Genomic DNA, 20,849 nt, shown 5'->3' on the forward strand with positions numbered 1-20,849 from the left:
ACTGAAAAGGAACCTTATAAAAGCCACGCTGTATTTTCCTGTGAGGGCAGTGTTAAATAAATTACTCAGAGAATTCTCAAGTTGTGTAAGAACTCTCCTTTTAGTAAAGAAAATCCTAACTATTAACACTTCATGCTTTGGCCCAAAATTCAGGAGCCAGGCAGTCAAACTGGAAAAAAGACCTTTTTTTTTTTTTAAAGGAAAATGAGACCTCAGTCTTTAATCTCATTGTAGTTTGCATATATATATATATATATATATATATATATATACTATGTAGTTTTTACCAAATATTGAAATTATTTTTATGCATTGGAAACTGAAAAGCTCAGAATTATTCCTTTCTTACATAACCTTTTTGAATGAAAAGGCGAATGTGAGTGAATAAAGAAGTAGACTTTAAGTTCTAAACAGTCTATTTACAAAGAATGTTTTAAACCAGCACCATTTTGTAAGTTAGGAACTGTCTGTATCTTTTTTTTTTTTTCTTTTGAGACAGAGTCTTGTTCTGTTGCCCAGGCTAGAGTGCAATGGAGTGATCTTGACTCACTGCAACATTCACCTCCCGGGTTCAAGTGATTCCCCTGCCTCAGCCTCCTGAGTAGCTGGGATTACAGGTATGCACCACCACACCTGGCTAATTTTTGTATTTTTAGTAGAGATGGGGTTTTATCACGTTGGCCAGACTGGTCTTGAACTCCAAACCTCAAGTGATCCACCTGCCTCAGCTTCCCAAAGTGCTGAGATTACAGGCATGAGCCACCGCACCCAGCCAGTATTTATATTTAGCAAAGAATATCTTAAAGATCGCTCATCACAGACCAACTTTCCTTAAACTCGTCAGTTTTTAAAACTTCTGCTTCTTAGGCATTTCTTCTTGTGTGAAACTATGTCTTCTCAAACTTTCATTTGGCAAGCCTTTAAACAAATAATACCTCGTACCTACAACAATTGCCAAATTCTTGCTTCTAAATTCTGCTTTGCAGTTTAATAAGAACACTCATATTCTCTCCTGCAAAGATTGTCCAGTATCTCTTCTCCCTTTCCTTTTGGGCATTATCAACCTTAAATAGTCATCCTTCGTAGCTCTTATTTATGCAATTTGCATACACTTTCACTTATGTTTTATAGTCAGAAGAGAAGAGGAATGGTGAACAAAGGAACGACAGTATGCAAGCCAACCCCAGTCCTGCCAGTATCAGCTTTACCCTGTCTTCCCCAGACATAGCTATAAATTTATCTCACCACGTATTCTCAGTTCCCTCTTCCTGGCCCCTCCCAACACTGAAAGTGGCAGTTCGGACAGAAAAATGTCAACTCCATTTACATCTGAGTTCCCTAGGTTTGCCACAGTCAATTAAACAACCACCTCGCTAGTTGACTCACCTCATAGGTCGCTCACCAACTCATGGTCATCATCATTATCTAATTTACAGATTGTGGAACATTCTATCTGTCCAGTTAGAAGGGTGACTAATATTGCTGGGATTTTTTTCCCCGCATAAACAAACATTCATCTCCTTCATTTTGGTGTGGAATGTGAGGCCTCCATGGCTGAGAACTTTCACCACTGTGATTGAGGGAGTTTTCATCTGGTAAGAAATTGAGGGCATGATGAAGACGTATTTAGTAATAGCTGTTTGTACTTCTGTTTTGTTTTTACTGTACTTGGGAATTGTATCGCCTCCAGGTTTATCTATCTTGAATTCTGAGCATAATTGGGAAATGAGTTAAAAATTCCGTGTAAAGATTTGGCTTCTCTTTGACCACTAACGCAATGGAATGAGGAAGTGGGAGGTACAGGTAGAAGGAGAGAGCGGAAATACATTTTCCCTGGTGCAGAGTAACCTTCTGGTTCTGTTAAAGCTAACAAAACAAATTACTAGCTATTCTATGTTAAAAGTAGCCTTAAATTTTTAAAATCACTATCATATTGAGGCTGGGTGCAGTGGTTCACGCCTGTAATCCCAGCACTTTGGGAGGCTGAGGCAGGCAGATCACCTGAAATCAGGAGTTTGAGACCAGCCTGGCGAACATAGGAAACCCCATCTCTACTAAAAATGCAAAAGTTAGCCAGGTGTGGTGGCAGGCACCTGTAATCCCAGCTACTCAGGAGGCTGAGGCAGGAGAGTAGCTCGAACCCAGGAGGCAGAGGTTGCAGTGAGCTGAGATTACACCACTGTACTCCAGCCTCGGGGATAGAGCAAGACTCTATCTCCAATAAAAGCTAAAATAAAATCACTGTCATATTGGACAAACATTATTGTAGGAATTTTTTTTAATGAAGAACAAAACCACATTATCACATAAGTCTAGCAAATCTGCTTTGAGTTTTTTCTAGATTCAATTATTGGATCTCTGTTAGACTGTTATTAGATAGAACAAATATATGACTGCATTATACTATCGTCTTCTTTTCTCCTGGGCCCTTCTGGAGGGCCAGAGAAGATAACTTGAAAACAAGTAAAGAATCTGAAGTATCATCATCAAAAAAAAATACCCCTTGCCCCCGTTAGCCAAGTATCATATTAGGTACACTGAAGATACAAAGATCCTTGCCTTCTGGGACTTTACATTTTAGTGTCAGAGACAGAAGGGATGTATGAGAAAATAGATGTAGAAGAAACAACAGATGCTATGAATCCCCATGACACATCTGTCATGAGACTCAAATGAGAAATGGCATAGGAATGGGAAGGCTGAATTCCACACATCATTCTTGGGTCCAATTTATTCACTGACTCTAGGAAAGATAAACTCAGATATTATTGTGATATCCACACAACTATCACCACGAAGAGCAGATTTTTCTGATTCGAGGAGAAGGAAAAAACAGCTTTCTCTTCTTGAGGACTGAATTCCTCTTCCCTCTTAACACTTCTGTGAATTTTTCCTGCTAAATATAACACCCAAAACAAGGGGCCTGAAGCCCAATTCAGTTGCATTGCAAGACAACAACCACCATAATAATAGCAGCAGCTGTAATGTATTGAATCCCTATTGTAATAGGCCCCATGTTAAGTATATTTACATATATTATCTTATTCAAACATCATAACAATCCTGGAAGACATGTGTTATGATGCCCTTTGAGTAAAACCAAAGATGAGAAGGATTAAGCAAAATGACCATATATTATGCATAAACCATGGCTGGGCAGGATTTGCACCCAGGCCTGTCCATCTAAAAACCCATTGCATTTCATTACCTCAGAAGAGAATTGGTTATTCCATTTCCGTGGAATGGGTAATTCCTCTAAAGAGGAAATACCAACATTCTTTCAGTGCTGATCTATAGAGAAGAGGAGGAAAGGATAAGGTGGGAAAAGTCCGTGAATATTAGGAATGATTACCCAAGGCTGAATCACTTACCCATTTATTTAATCAAGCAGAAGTTCATATTGAAGGCCAAATAGGTGGTGGACACAGGAGACCTGACTATAAAATAGAGATGCCTCATGCCACTCAGGGAGCTTACAGTCTCACGGGGAAGATAGACCAAGAAGACAAGCACATCAAATAAGAAAACCAACAGGGCACCCAGAGAGGGAATCATGGGAGGTGGCGGCAGCCCACTTTGAACACCATTGCTGCTGTTTACTTTGCAGCTCTCTCTAAGGAAGTGACATATAAGCCGAGCCTGAAGATGAAGAGGAGCAGATTGTATGCAGAGCAGAGGGAAGAGCAAGCTGATGGAGGAGACTAATCAGAGAGCCTGATGGTAAGTGCTCAAGGAAGCCCAGCTTTCTCAACATCACCACCTGCTCAGAAGCCTTCAGCCAGCATCCTGGACCTTCTCCTTCCCTAAGGGATGGTCTTCAGCTGAGATCTGGCACAGACCCTTGGAGCTTCTAAGGGCCCCATTGTAGCCCTGGGGTGGAAGTCCATGGCACCATTGCCCTCTCCCTGGGATGAAGGTCCTGGTGTAACTTCTAAGGGCTATGTCCTTCTATCAGGAGATAATTGTCTCTCCAAATCACCTTCCTTTTTCTCCACCCCATTAAATAAAGGGTACAGAATATGGTTTTTTTTTTTTTTTTTTTTTTTTTTTTTTTTTTTTTGGCAGTCTCTCACTCTGTCACCCAGCCCCAGCAGGCTGGAGTGGAGTGGCATGATCTTGGCTTACTGCAGCCTCTGCCTCCCAGGTTCAAGCAATCTCGTGACTTAGGCTTGCAAGTAGCTGGAATTACAGGTGTGCACCACCATGCCTGGCTAACTTTTGTATTTTTAGTAGCGATGGGGTTTTGCCATGTTGACTGGTCTCGAACTCCTGACCTCAAGTGATCTGCCCACCTTGGCCTCCCAAAGTGCTGGGAATACAGGCATGAGTCATGGCACCTGGTCCCTTTCGTTTTGTCGTGTAAGAGCTCGGCCAACATCTAATATGCATGACTTTGAGCTTGGAACCACAAAGCTTGGATTTACATGTCAGCGATTTACCACTACGGCTCAGTCTACTTACTGGCTCTGCGACCTTGGGCAAGTTGCTTATTGCGCTATGCTTCAGCTTAATCATTTGTAAAACGATTTTCTACTCTTTAGGTTTTCTGAAGAAATCAGGTGTGTAAATCTCTAGAAGACATTTAAAGAACTGGGCCTGGCAACTTAAAAATGTTTGTAATTGTTACCTTTTGTTGTTGTTATTATCATTCTGTGGCCAGTGACCTAGCTAGGCAGAGGCTATATCAAGACAAATCAAACAGTTTCTAGCTAAAGTCCCCAGACTGGCAGGGTGGGGTGGGGGTTCACCCCAATTGTTCCTGATCAGTGTGACACAAGCTATGGTGAAAATATGCAAAGTCACAGAAGCACAGAAGAGGGGGCAGTTCCTTATGTTAAAAGGATGAGTAGAAGTTTTTCCAGGTGAATTATGGGAAAAGGAAAAACAGGAGGCAGAGAAGCTTTCCAGGCAGCAAGAATGTGCTGTGCAAAGACTGAGGCGTGTGAAGAAACAAGACCTGGGGTGACTGAAGCCGCTATGTGCACTTAGTGGAGCAAAAAAAAGGTGGTGTCCAGATTCCTATGCCAGGAAATCTGAGTCCCACAAGTGAAGGAGAGGCATAGATGTCTGATCAGATTAGAAACAGAATGTGGGCAGGGGTGCCACGGCTCATGCATATAATCCCATCACTTTGGGACGCCGAGGTGGACACCTGAAGTCAGGAGTTCGAGACAAGCCTGGCCAACATGGTAAAACCCCATCTCTCTACTAAAGATACAAAAATTAGCCAAGCGTGATGACGCACACCTGTAATGCCAGCAACTCAGGAGGCGGAGACAGGAGAATCGCTTGAATCCGGGAGGTGGAGGTTGCGGTGAGCTGAGATTGCACCACTGCACTCCAGCCTGGGCAACAGAGCAAAACTCCATCAAAAAAAAAAAAAAAAAGAGCGAGAGAGAGAGAGAGGGAAGGAAGGAAGGAAAGAAGGAAGGAAGAAAGGAAGGAAGGAAGGAAGGAGGGAAGGAAAGGAAAGAAAGAGAAAGAAAGAGGGGAAAGAAGGAGGGAAGGAAGGAAAGAAGGAAGGAAGGAAGGAAGGAGAGAGAAGAGAAAGAGAACGCACTTCTGAGTCCCGTCCACAGAAGGCTGGGAGAGGAACAACTCACTAGAGCTACATCAATTCAGCTTTGTTATATCTCAAGGATATAATGTTATGTATGTGTATACATATATACATATATATATACACACACACACACACATATGTATATATGTACTATGTATGCATAATGCTATGGCCTAGCTTGCCTAGGGATATCCTCACCAATTTTAACATTGTTTCTATTTGCAATATATGTATGTTTTTTCCGAACAGCCTACAGGCAACCAAACTTTTGGAAAACAGCTTATTCTTAAAATGAGGTTCTCCAGCAGTGTATGCAGTCATGAATCTCTGGATTTTAGTTAAAAAAAACAGGCCAGGTGCAGTGGCTCATGCCTGTAATCCCAGCACTTTGGGAAGTCGAGGCAGGAGAATCACTTGAGCCCAGGAATTAAAGACCAGCCTAGGCAACATAGTGTGATCTCATCTCTACAAAGAAATTTTTAAATTACCTGGGTATGGTGACACAAGCCTGTGATCCCAGCTACTTAGGAGGCTGAGGTGGCCCAAGACGGCTTGAGCCTGGGAGGTCGAGGTTGCAGTGAGTTGTGATCACACCACTACACTCCAGCCTGGGTGACAGAGAGAGACCCTGTCTCCAAAATGTAAAAAATAAAAAACCCAGAAACCATAATTTCTGAAGGATTGAGAGGAAAAAAAGCAACATTGTCTTATTCTGATGAGATCAGTAGGTTAACCAGAAACCTTGCCCTCAAACCTGTGTTATTTTAGATTCCTTTTCGTCTTTCCTCCTCAAATTGTGAAATCAGCATGGTACAGTTATGCATTCTGAGAGCTGTCCATGCAACATGTATTGATTGAGCCTGTGTGCCAGGCATTCTGCTAAGCCCTTTATACATATTATTTAGTATTTAGTCTTTACAACCCTCTAAAGTTGGTATTCTTTTTTTTTTTTTTTTTTTTGAGACAGGGTCTCGCTTTGTCACCCCAGCTGAAGTATAGTGGCACAATCTTGGCTCACTACAGCCTCCAACTCCTGGGCCAAGCGAACCTTCTGCCTCAGCCTCCCAAGTAGCTGGGATTACAGGTGTGCACCACCACATCTGGCTAATTTTTGTATTTTTGGTAGAGACAGGGTTTCACCATGTTGTCTAGGCTGTTCTCAAACTCCTGACTTCAAGTGATCCACCCACCTTAGCCTCCCAAAGTGCTGGGATTACAGGCACCCTGCCTAAAGCTGGTATTCTAATTTTCAGATGAGGAAATTGGAGCTCAGAGGGTTACCTGATTTTACCATGGACACACAGTTGACAAGCAGCAGGTCTGTCCATGTCCAAAGTCAGGGCACTCATCCACTTCCCTGCATGCCTCTGTGGATCGATCAACATTAAAACAATTGGCTGGATATGGTGGCTCATGCCTGTAATCCCAGCACTTTCGGAGGTTGAGGCAGGCAGATCACTTGAGGTCAGTAGTTCGAGACCAGCCTGAATGATATGGTGAAACCCTGCCTCTACTAAAAATACAAAAATTAGCCAGGCATGGTGGCGAACGCCTGTAGTCACAGCCACTTGGGAGGCTGAGGCCTCAGGAGAATTGCTTGAATCTGGAGGCAGAGGTTGCAATGAGCTGAGATCATGCCACTACACTCCAGCCTGGGCAACAGAGCGAATCTGTCTCAAAAAAGAAACAAACAAACAAACAAACAAACAAAATAAAACAAAACAAACAAACAAATAAAAAACATTGAGACAATTTTTTCTTGGTCTCCAGGCTTTAAAAACAAGTCTCATTTAACTGAGTGACTGATTTAAGTGACAGGTGCGTGGACTCGGTGCTGTTTGTTCAAACCGCTCCCAGCTCTTCCACACTGGTCTACACAACAGTATTTTCTGGATGCTTTTCAAATGTCTCATTTTACATGTATGAAATTTCACAATACCACTCAGGAGTAAGTAAATGTCAGCATCCATTAGCTATAGATTCGTAAACTGAGCTAGAAATAAGATGAACAAGTTCTATGATGTAACAGAGGTGGGAGATGTCTCAGCAAAGCAGCAATGCAGCCAATAAAGGTTTGTGAACTCATGAGTCCACAGTAAGAAATTTCCTGCATGCAGTGGCAACCAGGATGTCAAGACCTCAGAGTGCTTGCTTGGTTTCAGAACTCCATACCAAGGACTCGTAAATACGCAGAGTCATAGGTATGAGTCCTCAGTGTTTTATTAACTGATTCACAAACTCTTCCTGGGAGTCCTTTGGTAATAAATATCAGAATTATGAACAATGTGTTTTCTACGTCAGAACAACAGCCTGTATCCAATTAGTCTCCGCAAAGTCCCAGTAAAGGAATTTCATCCGTTATGACTCAGAACCACACAGTGGTGACATCAGGTCAAATCCAGACCCTGCAGAGAAAATGAGTGGGTGGGGATAGGCTGAGGACGTGTGCACTTTTCTGGGTCCCTCCTCTGTAGTGCAGAACGCAGGCAGTCCTTTCTAGCAAAGCCTGCGTGAAAGCCTGGTGGTGAGGGAGTCCTATCTTGACAGCTTCGACTATATCACAACATTCACAACAATATCTCAGTAAAAGGCAAAAAGAGACAATCCAATTATATTGAACCACAGATGTGTACACAGACGTTCCCCCACCCTCTCCAAAAAAAGAATTTCCCTGGATGCCTTGCTCCATAGCAATTTTCACATATATCTTAAAGAAATTCAGCATATTTGTGTCACATTCTCAAGATAGTTCCAAATTAATGTTTGACTACTTGAGAGACCGGGGTGGGAGGACTGACTGAGGCTGGGAGTTCAAGGCTAGTCTGGGCAACATAGTGAGATCCCATCTCAAAAAAAAGAAAAAAAGCCTGGCGTGGCGGCTTAAGCCTATAATCCCAACACTTTGGGAGACTGAGGCAGGTGGTCACTTGAGGTCAGGAGTTCAAGACCAGCCTGGCCAACATGGTGAAACCTGTCTCTACTAAAAATACAAAAATTAGTCAGGCATGATGGTGGGTGCCTATAAACCCAGCTATTTGGGAGGCTGAGGCAGGAGAATTGCTTCAACCCTGGGGGCAGAGGTTGCAGTGAGCCGAGATGATGCCATTGCACTCCAGCCTGAGCAATAGAGTGAGACTCACTCTCAAAAAAAAAAAAAAAAAAAAAAAAACTTATCTTTGGAGTTGATGGGATATATGGCTAAATATCAAAAACACCACTCTTCCTTAGCTAACTTTACTTCAAGATATTTGTTCTGATTCAAGCTTTGTTCTTTTATTCCCTTTTATTTGTGAAGTTATGAAGAGCACAGATGTCATTTACATATTTGTTTTTAATGCATTTTCAAAATTCAGACTTGAAAGTAAAAACCCCTTGCCTCCAATTTGCTTCAGTTTGTTGGGCAAAAATAGGTCTCCTTTTCATCACTGCGTACACAAACCATTTTATTAATAATTTATCACAATGTTCCACAGCAGAGATAAAGCAGACACCTACATGATCATTATGTGTTCATAATGTGGGCTCTGCTGTGTCTTAAATTTCCCTGCACCTGCTGTTACCTGCGCACTCCCTTCTCTCTAAGGTTTGCATTCGCTGTTATGCTAATAACCTTTAGCTCCACACTCTTCACTGCCTGAATAGGTTGTTGTTATGAGGAAAAGCAGACACAGTTGCATCATGTGTTGCCATGATCTTATTTTCACCCTCCTTGAATTAACTGCAGTCAAGAGAATTTGCCCTACAGATTGGTAAGAGTTTTCACAGTGCCCTGGGCTCCTCCAATTTATGGTCCTTAGTCTTCCTCCCCAGCCACCCCACTCCCCTCACACACAGTTCTTTCCTTGCCCTGCTTCTGAAGACATTTGAACCTGTTCTAAATCCTTCCCCTTCCTTCCATAAAGAGAACTTCCTTAGATCATTTTTCTCAGCCTTTCTTTGCTTGCTGAATTTAAACCTTGGCACAAAGGTCACAGGCAGACAGAAGGCACTTTGCTGAATAACTTGTGTTTGAACTTCTACAACAGTTACTTTGGGTTTTTTTAAGGTGCTCATGTCATGTTTGGCAGTGAAATGTTCAGTGTTGCAAAAAATAAAAAAATCAACCTGTGAAATCTCTCTCCTCCAATTCTATATCTCTTCATTTCTGTTCCTGTCTTAGTAGAGAAAAATAAAAGATATATAACACCTTTCACCCAAGAATGTTAAAATAATTAATAAGCATCAACTAAATTATTTTGAAATGTAATTGATGGCAAAGATCAAAATCTCTGAAGCAAAGATTTCACAAGTACAGTTACTTTCAGTGAAAAAATGTGAGACCTGCCTATGAGCCCTGTACACAACAGCATTTGATAATAACAACTGACTATTGATGATATTCACAGAAAGTCAGTGACTGACTAGCAAGGACAGGAGTGACATGTACCGATGTACCAGAAGAAGGAAGCCAGGCTTAATCCATGTCAGGTCTTTTGGCCATGTCTCGTAGACCCCAGAGAATACATATATCCTTCCTTCCTATCTGTGCAGTGATTGTTCCACAATTAGAGGACATGCTGAGCATGAGAAGCCAGACTTTCTCCCAACAAGCCCTGCACAACACCCCCACCCCCAACTACCCTGTCCCAGTTTCTCAGAAGCATGTGCTATGAAGTTCTTTACGCTGCTAAAGATTACCAGGATGACAGAAACACAGAACCTGGGAGGCTTCCTGCTTCTCCAGGCAGGTGTCTCTTCTCTTCAGTCCCCTTCTTCTAATGGGGCTAGATTAGATGAAGGAGCCTGGTGAATAGCTCTACAACCTATTTGCCATGTTAATAAAGTAGGCTAACTAGCCCGTCAGAGCTTGTAAGATGAGAAAAGCGTTTTTCTGATTTGGCTGATATAAAGGTCTGTATAGCACTAGCAAGTTGTGTGGGTCTCGCCAGGTTCATGTTTTACCTTTTTTCTTTTCTTTCTTTCTTTTTCTTAATTGAGACAAGCTTTCACTATGTTGCCCCGGCTGGTCTCTCATGCCTGGGCTCAAGTGATCCTCCCACCTTGGCCTCCCAAAGGGCTGAGATTACAGATGTGAGCCATCATGCCTGCTCCCTGTCCCCTTCCTTTTTTTTAGAAACAGGGCCTCACTCTGTCTTCCAGTCTGGAACAAGTCACTCTGTCTTCCAGTCTGGAACAAGTGCGATGGCACAATCCTAGCTCACTGAGCCTCAAACTCCTGGGCTCAAGCAATTATCCTGCCTTAGCCTCCTGAGTAGCTGAGACTACAGATGTGTACCACCACGCACAATTAATTTTTTAATTATTTTTTGTAGAGGTGAAGTTTCACTATGTTGCTCAGGCTGGTCTCACACTCCTGGCTTCAAGTGATTCTCCCACTTTGGCTTCCCAAAGTACTGAGATTATATAGGTGTGAGCCACCTCACCTGGCTGTTTTACCCTTTTTGATAGGTGCTATGCCCTGGGAGATTGACCTATATGAATGGCATCAACACGTTCTATTGCCACCTGACTTTCTGTGGGATATGTTCATAGCGACATCAGAGGACGACCAGAGTTGAGAGAAGAGGGAGACTCAGAAATTTACTCTCCACGCTCCCTCCTTGCCAGGTTAAATGTATCCTCCAAAAGGTTAAATGTATCCTCCAAAAGTTCATGTGCTGGAAACTTAATTGTCAATGTAACAATATTAAGATGTGGTGCATTTAAGAGTTGATTGGGTCATGAGGATAGAGCCCTTATGGGTGGATTAATGCCATTAATGCAGAAATTAGTTCTACTTAGACCAGATTGTTACAAAAGTAAGCATGACTCAGTCTTGTGATCTCTTTTGCACATGCTCACTTGCCCTTTTGCTTTTCTGGCATGTTATGATGTGGCACTAAAGCCCTTGCCAGAAGCTGCTGCCGTGCCCTTGGACTTCCCAGTCTCCAGAACCATGAGCCAAATAAACTTCTTTCCTCTATAAATTACTCAGGCTCAAGAATCCTGTTATAGCAACAAAAAACAAAGACAGAAAATTGATACCAATAAGTGAAGTTGTTGCTAGAATAAATATCTGAACATGTGGAATTGGCTTTGGTATTGGGTAATGGGTAGACACTGAAAGAATTTGGAGAGACAGGCAGTGAGTCAGCTGCTTCACACACAGAAGCCTATAGGCAGCCTTCTCTAAACAGCTACCCTCACTGCTTCCAGCACTAGGGTCCCACTCCTCTTCACCCTGGGTACTACAACATCCTTTGTGCTTTCCTTAAACCCTGCCAACACTTTGTAAACAGTTTCTTTGTTGAATTCTGCTTAAATTACCCAGTGGGAATGTGGAATATCTTTCCTATCAGGACTCTGAATGATGCATATGTGAAACACTTGGCTATATAATAGAGGCTCAGAAAACGGCAATGATGTTACTGACTCTGTAGTTATGGTTAGCTTTGTAATGCTGTATTTCAAGCAGCCCTGTTTCTTCTTTGGAAAAGGAAATATCCTGCAAAAACATACAGTTCTGCACCTATATCAACAAAGTAGTTTGGAAGTGGAATTTATGAAGGAATTCAACTAAATAGCCACTATATCAAAGAGGGTAGATTGGTCATATCTAACCAACTTTCATCAGGCTAGATATGATCTCAAAAACTGAAATCTAATTTGGAAAAATCAGAGGTCCTAGGACCATAAATCGGTGTTGCTTCCTAAAGGATTGGTGTAGGATTACCTTGTGAAAAAAAAAAAAAAAAACATCTGTTCTAACAATCTGTTAGCAGGTTTGCAGTGGTTCTCAAAGTACAGGTCCCAGCATCATCTGGGAACACATTAGAAATGGAAATTCTCTAGCCCCATCCCCAAGCCTGCAGAATCAGAAACTCATGGGTTGCAGCCCAGTAATCTGTGTTTTAACAGACCCTCCAGAGGACACTGATGCACATTAAGATTTCAGAACCACCATGTGTGGAGTTACTAGAATTAGACAAAAGGCAACATTCAGGAGTCAAGGTAAGCATTTGGCATCAGATGACCTAACAAGCAGTAAAGAATTCAAGAGCTGGTCAATTCATAAACAGAGAACTGTGTTTGCTTTGGGGAACTCTGTCATTAGGAAATAGGAACAAGACCTCTGTGTATGGTTCAGAGAAAGACTTCGGTCCCTGCAAGGTGATTGGAGAGTGGGTACAATCAAAGCAACACCCCAATGTTACAGGGGCTGAAGGCTAAGTATAATGCTGGAAGCAGGGCATTATACACTGGAAATAAATGAAGAACCCTTATGGGGACTGGGGCTCTCATTACTCTGGGTGTCTGGAATGTCTGTAAGCTCAGTTATCAGAATCAGAACTCAGGATTAGTACTGAAGAAACATTTTGAGTAGTTTGATGTTTAGGATGTGAGTGTTTCACCAGATATTTTCAAGTCCCTGGTGCCTCAAATTAGGGCTAGTCCTAAGGGCTACAATATAGCTATTTCTTTTGGTGATGCCTACACATTTTGACTGTGGGAAGGTTCTGCGTACAAAGCCTCTGATTTTCAAGCAGGACCTGATGACCACCCCTTCACACTAGATACTTCCTGCCCAGCTGACTTCCTGACTCAGCTCATTATTTTTCAAATTACTTGGTGTGCGTAGACCCCTGGTTTTCAGTCTTCAGTGTATAGCAATGCTATGGTTTAAATGTATCCTCCAAAAGTTTGTGTGCTGGAGACTTAATTGTCAATGTAACAGTATTAAGATGTGGACTCTTTAAGAGTCGATTGGATCATGAGGATTAATGCAGAAATTACTTAGTTCTACTGAGATCAGATTGTTACAAAACCAAGCTTGGCTCACTCTTGTGATCTCTTTCTCATAGGCTCACTTGCCCTTTTGCTTTTCTGGCATGTTATGATATGGTATTAAAGCCCTTGCCAGAAGCTGTGACCGTGCTCTTGGACTTCCCAATCTCCAGAACCATGAACCAAATAAACTTATTTTCTTTGTAAATTACTCAGTCTCAAGTATTCTGTTACAGCAACAGAAAACAAAAACAGAAAATTGGTTCTAAGAAATAAAGTTGCTGCTAGAATAAATATCTGAAAATTTGGAAGTGGCTTTGGAAATGGGTAATGGGTAGACACTGAAAGAATGTGGAAAACTTGGCTAGAAAAAAGCCTATATTTCTGTGAACACAGCGTTAAGGGCAGTTCTGGTGAGAGCTGAGACGAGAAGACGAGGGATAATCTGGAACTCTTAAGTGATTGCTTAAGTGATCGCAATTGGATTGTCAGTAGAAAAATGGACCGTAAAGTCAATGCTGATGAGGTCTCAGAAGGAACTGGAAAATAACAAATTGGAAATTGCAGTAAAAGCCACCTTTGTTAAAACATAGCAAGAAACTTGACTGGACTGTGTCCATGCCTGAGGGCTTCATGGAAGGCATATTTAAGAGTGACAATTTAGGCTATCTGGCAGAAGAAATATCTAAGCAGCAAAACGCTCAAGCTGCTGCACAGCTACTTTTAACTGCTTATAGTAAGATGCTAGAGAAAACAAATTATTTAAAGATGGAATTTATAATTAAAAGGAAAGCAGAGCAGAAAAGTTCGGAAAATTCTCAGCCTAGCCATGTAAAAAACTATAAAGCACACAAGGATGTGGCCAAGCAACCATCTACTGAAGAGATTAGTACAGATAGAAGGGAACCACGTGCTGTTCATGAAGACAATGGGAAAAACACCCCAGAGGCATTGCAGAGATCTCCAAGCTTCCCCTTCTAACACAAGCTGAGCTCTATTTGGGCAGAATGGTTTTAGGGAACAGACCCAGGACACCCTTCTTGGATCACAGCCCAGGGTTGTCTCAGGTCTCTGCTCTCTGCATCCCAGCACAACACTTCTTGGTTGTGCTAGCCATGGCTTGAGCAGGGCCAGGTGTGGCTCAGGCCACAGCTCCAGAGATGCAAAGAGCAAATTTTGGTGGCATCCACATGATGTTAAGTCTACAGGCATGAAGAATGCAAGAGCTGTGAGAACATCGCTTCCTCTATCTAGATGTAAAAGGTTGTCAAAAACAGTCAGGAGGCTGGGATTACAGGCATGAGCCATTGCACCTGGCAGAGGAAAACTTTCTAAGACAGATGGATAGTAGCATTATTTGTGAAGATGTTGTCCTTGATAAATGGTTGACATGGACTGTGAAACTGATTAACCTACTTTAATTTTTACCAGCTCTAAACACCCCCAATCCACATCCGCATGATTCTAATTAGTTGTGTTTAAATTTGGGAGCCGGCATAGTGGCTCATGCCTGTAATCCCAGAACCTTGGGAGGCTGAGGAGGGCAGATCACCTGAGGTCAGGAGTTTAGGACCAGCTGGCCAATATGGTGAAACTAAAAATACAAAAATTAGCCAGGCACACTGATATGTGCCTGTAATCCCAGCTATCCAGAGGCCGAGGCAGGAGAATCACTTGAACCCAGGAGGCAGAGGTTGGGGTGAGCCAAGATTGTGCCACTGCACTCAGGCCTGGGCAACAGAGTCAGATTCTGTCTCACATAAATAAATAAATGAATAAATAAATAAATAAAAATTTGGTCAACACACACACACACATACACACACACGCACACGCACACGCAGACTTCTGTTTTAGAACTTATGACAAAAGACAGCTTTAAAAAATTTTTTTTCCTACTTTTTTTTTTCTTTTTTTTTTTTCTTTTTATTTTTTTTTTGAGACGGAGTTTCGCTCTTGTTACCCAGGCTGGAGTGCAATGGCGCGATCTCGGCTCACGGCAACCTCCACCTCCTGGGTTCAGGCAATTCTCCTGCCTCAGCCTCCTGAGTAGCTGGGATTATAGGCACGCACCACCACGCCCAGTTAATTTTTTGTATTTTTAGTAGAGACGGGGTTTCACCATGTTGACCAGGTTGGTCTCGATCTCTCGACCTCGTGATCCACCCGCCTCGGCCTCCCAAAGTGCTGGGATTACAGGCTTGAGCCACCGCGCCCGGCCTTTTTTTCCTACTTTTTAACTTTCTTTTGAACAGTTTTGGTTTCTGATAAATGAATCAGGAGGTTGAAAGATTTGGATTGGCCATAGAAATTATATTCCATTTCTAGAGCCATTTCACCAGCCGCACCTGCAAGTCATATTAGCTAGCAAATGGCAAAACCAGTCATGAAACTCTACGCACATCAAAAATTGACATCTGATGCTGATAGCATTCTCTTAATAAATTACCTCTCTCAGACCAGGCATTTAATACAAAAAAATTGCAAGACCCAGGGAATGACATCTATTATAGGTTGAACTGAATCCAGGTACTAAACAGTTAAATATGATAGTTCCTCTGCAATTAAGCCAATGAAATGGTTGAAGAGGCAAGAGAATCTGCTCTTCTAATAAAGAGATGCCCTAGATCAATCAATGAGCCTGTTCCTACCAGTCACTTTTACGATAGATGCTATGCATTACCTTGCTCTGTGCCCACTCCAGGCCCCTGTGAGAGTGCCAAGGCCAGAAAGCTGATACCACATCTGCCAATCACCTTTGTAGTGCAGCTCTCCATGTGCTTTGGGCATGTCCGATTAGATGCACTCACACAGAACTTTGACCCAGAACTGAGTCACATAGGGATAAAGGCAGGTACAGGCACTCACTTTGCTTGTGTAGACTGCAGCAGAGAGGTGTGGATTTGTACATGGAAGCTAAGGTAGCAACTTGTTTATTTCATAGCTTCCTGATCAATGTCTGTCACCTGTATGCACCATCCTTAATGGTCTGGTTCTGCAGTGTGGTTTGAGGTCATATCTGGCAAATCAGCTTGAACTCATTTCCTCAGATCACTCAACAGTTTGGGAATTATTTATACTTCCTAATACATACCATTCTGCTTATGCTAGCTAGAGAAGATTATAGTCTCTGCAATAAGAATGTTGATCGAGATATTGAATAACCCAAATTAAGTTTTCTTGAAGCCTGTAATTTTAAAACCCATTATGACTAGAGAAGTGAATCATCCTACATTTCTTCAGAAATTCCCTACAGTCCATGAGAAGAAAAGGTGGCCAGGGAAAGAAAAGTCACAAATAGATGGAAACAGTAATGCTTGGATTGTTGGATCACCAAAGGCCATTTTGTATCTTCTGTTTGTTCTGCCTAAGGATTATTGGTTTAATATCTATCTTCCTTCTTAAACTCCATGAGAATGGAGGCCATATTTGTTTAGTCAACACTAAATATGATACTGAGCATTTGTCTGGCTTATAGTAGGTGCACAATAAACAATGTGTAACTGTCTAAAGTAGTCAAGGTGTATCTGTTCAATAATGTCAATTGTTACTGTTTATCCAGCTAATCATTAAGAGACTAGTCATTTTACATATAGTCTCTCACCCCCCCCATAGAGTAGGTTTTATTACCTTCATTTCTCACATAAAGAGACTGGGTCTCAATAAAGTCAAGTCAGTACGAATCATAGTTACTGGCTGAGTGTTTATTCAAATTCAAGAAGTCTGATTTCAAAATTCATGATGCAGTTTCTTGATGAACTTGGTTGATTCTGACTCTTTCTTATTCATTCATCCATTCATGCATTCACTCAACAAATATTTATACAGGCTCCCAAAGTTGTCAGATATTACGCTATAGGTTCCACTTAAACGTAGTAATTTAATCTCTCAAATTACTACAGTAAAACTATGAAGCCTGAGACACATGATTTTGTAGCAGGCATTTGGGGTGGTTACATCTTTGGGAGCCTGAATCCTGCTTGTATGCAGTTCATTTCTTGCAGAAACATTTGGACTAAGCTTAGTCATAGGAATCTGTATGCACCACCAACATGCATGTGACTCATTACCATCCTCTTTGATATGCAAGTGTCCCTTAACTACATATCAAGTCATGCTAGTTCAAAAACAGGCCCACAGTATCTGACATTTTAAGTATAGTATGATTACCTCTTTGTTTTCTGAAGCTTCATAAGCCCTGATGCCAATTATATTAACAAATTTTATGTAAAACAGAATGTTGATTGTCTCCTGTTCATCAGAGCTCAGGCACTGACACAAAGAAGAAAGGAAAATGGCAACTTACAGAAGAATTTAAATGAGATATTTTTGCTGGGACCACTTTAAACAAAGATCAATTTTCTCCGACCTTTTTACCCAGCTGTCTTCCTTTGATAGAAACACAGACTCTGGCTGATTCATTACAGATTCAAGTCCAGGTGGAGAATAAATTCAAGCAAAGGATCATTTTAGTTAAACCTGCAAGGAAAAGTCACCGTGGTTCAAGGTCTATTAGAAAGATTACAACTTGTCCATAAAATTTTAGCTTGGGGCTGAAATATGGCATATGAGTTTCCAGTCCATAAGTTCTTTAAAATCTGAAAACTCAATTAGGTACTTCTAAACTAAATGACTATCAATCAGCAGAGAATTGGATTTTGATGTTTAAAAACTTCTTGCCCAAACACTTAGGAGACATTTTAATGTTTAAAAATATAGCGTAGCAATTAAAGCCCAGTTAGAAATCTAAAAAGTCAACCCAGCTTCTCACTTGCACCCTACTATCACTTCCTGGACTATGAGAGATACTTCTTAATATTCCTGGGCTGGCATTATCTAAATGAAAAACTGTGATAATATTTACCTCTTCCCAGAAAGTCTCAGGGAACCAATTTAATGACTCTACTTCTCTTTTCAAGTTCAACTAATGTATGAAAAAGGAGGCCAATACAGATTCTCTTCTCGCCTCCCAGGTTTTCTGTGGTAACTGAGGGCGGGCCCAGCCAACCTCCCAGAAAATAGGAAGCCTCTGTGCTACTCCCATTCCTGCATATTTAAAGCCAGAAAGGGACCTTTTCCTTTGGCTAATTTCTAGCAGAGAGAGGTTTGTACCTTAGAAAGAATAAAGGATTTAAAAGTTGTATCGACTAGGGTTTGAAGTTTACCTCCCACTTTTTAGATGTGGGTACTGTTTTCATGTTTGCAAAGTCGGGTTGTCATTTGTGAGGGATGAATGAGTACGTGTGACACGCCCAGTGCTCAGCAGACAGTCGATGGCAGCTGCCACCAGCGAACCCCCAGTTGAAGACTCCAATTCCATAACAACCCACTGGCCAGCCTTGCAGATCTCCTCGGGCCTGGGGAAAGCCTCTCAACTCAGAAAGGCCAAATTCATGCAGGTAGGTGACTTTGCTCATTCTCACGCAGAGAAGCAAAATAATTGATTTAGATTGGAGAAATATACTCAGACATTGCTTCTGAGAAGCTGCTCTAAGAAGGAAGGGCATCTTCATTTTTCTGGCAGCATAATGGCATGATTTCCCAACCAGGAGCATGGCTTTTCTTTTCTTAAATAATTAGCTTCATAGTAATTTCTAATATGAATTTGCTTATTTAATGGTAATACAATGTGCAATTCTGTATTTCTTATTAATACTCTAAGGAGCAATAGTAGTCAAAGCTTGGGAAGCTTATTAAGACTAATACCCAGTTGTGGTTAAATGCATTAAAAAGCCTTAGTAAAGAATCTGCACTATTGATCCCATTCACAGTCTCAGCCTTTGCAGAGGGTCCATTAAGGCACAGCGTGTTATCAATGCAAATTAGTCCTCAGCGTGCAGCTCTCCTCCGCTTTAAAATGAGGAGACCTGAAACTGAGGCTGAAAAATTTTGGAAATTGCTAAATAATTATAGCTTTTTTCTTCCTCTTCTTTCCATGTTTTATATAATTCACTTTTATAGAGTTTTCAATGTTTAGTATCTCATGTACAAACAACAATTTTCTAGATTGGTTAATAGGAATATAATAAAATGTACTTTTTAATGTGTCTTTAAAAGTTATTTTATCTTCCTCCTTACAGCCCCAAAGTGAATGAATAACAGACACTGGACCAAGTCAAGTACAAAGAAAATTTGTATTATTGAATCTTCATGGTCCAACATTCTGTTTATCAAGAAAACAAAATGTGCAATAGACTGTTCATCTGTACAAGAACCAGCCTGTCTAATTAATCATTAGTTTCATTCTCCAATGAGTAGCCTATCAGAAATATATGCATATAGTTATATATTTTATTAGATATATATTTTTATAAATATATACTGTCTATATATATTATATAATATATACATATATATCAGAGACATGGGACAAGGTCTTGCTCTGTCAACCAGGCACCATCAGAGCTCACTGCAGCCTAGAACTCCTAGCTCAAGGAATTCTCCCTCCTCAGCTTCCCAAGTAGCTAGGTCTATAGGAACATGCCACCATGTCTGGCTAACTTTTTGCTAATTTTAAAGCTTTTTTTTTTTTTTTTTTTTTTTGCTAAAGAGCATTAGATAAGCTTTTTCCCTTAATAGCTTTTTTATTAAGATAAAATTCACTTAATATAAAATTAATTATTATAAAGTATAAAATTCAGTGGCCTTTACTATACCCACAGTGTTAAGCAACCAACCCTTCTACCTTGTTTCCAAATATTTCACCACCCCAAAGAAAACCTCTTACACATCAAGCAGTCATCCCTTATTCCCTGCACCCCCATCATCAGTCCCTGGTAATCGCCAAAGTTTTATTGTTTTAGAGCTGTTTACAACAAACTAGAGGAAGGATTTCCGGCTGGACATGGTGGCTCACGCTTGTAATCCCAGCACTTTGGGAGGCTGAGATGGGTGGATCACCTGAGGTCAGGAGTTCAAAACCAGCCTAGCCAATATGACGAAACCCCATCTCTACTAAAAATATGAAATTAGCCAGGCATGGTTGCTCATGCATGAATCCCAGCTACTCGGGAGGCTGAGGCAGGAGAATCGCTTGAACCCAGGAGGCAGAGGTTGCAGTGAGCCGAGATCAAGCCATTGCACTCCAGCCTGGGTAACAAGAGAGAAACTCCATGTCAAAAACAAAACAAAACAAAACAAACAAACAAAAAATACAACAAACTAGATGAAGAATTTCCTATGTCTTTTCCCTGGAAACAGTAGTAATGAACTGACACAACTGATAAACATAGACTCTATTTTTAGGCATCTGCTCAGGAATTCCAATATAGTCAATCCTAAAAGCCATTTCTCCAGACCTCTCAACACACTGAGGAGTTCTGTCTACTCCTAGTAGGGTGACTGAGATGTGGAAAGGAGAAGACCCCTTTGAAATACTTCCTCTGATGAAAATCTGAGGCAAGGTGCACAGGAGTCAGGCTGGGTCGAAAGAGGGTTTGGAGGGTGATGCAATAGGTGTATTTGCTGGAACAAAGGTGTGTGCAAAGAAGAAGCAACCTTTGAAATATTGTCCTGGAAAAGT

Source organism: Saimiri boliviensis, chromosome 4 (genome assembly GCF_048565385.1).
Source record: "Saimiri boliviensis isolate mSaiBol1 chromosome 4, mSaiBol1.pri, whole genome shotgun sequence".
Lineage (NCBI taxonomy): Eukaryota > Metazoa > Chordata > Mammalia > Primates > Cebidae > Saimiri > Saimiri boliviensis.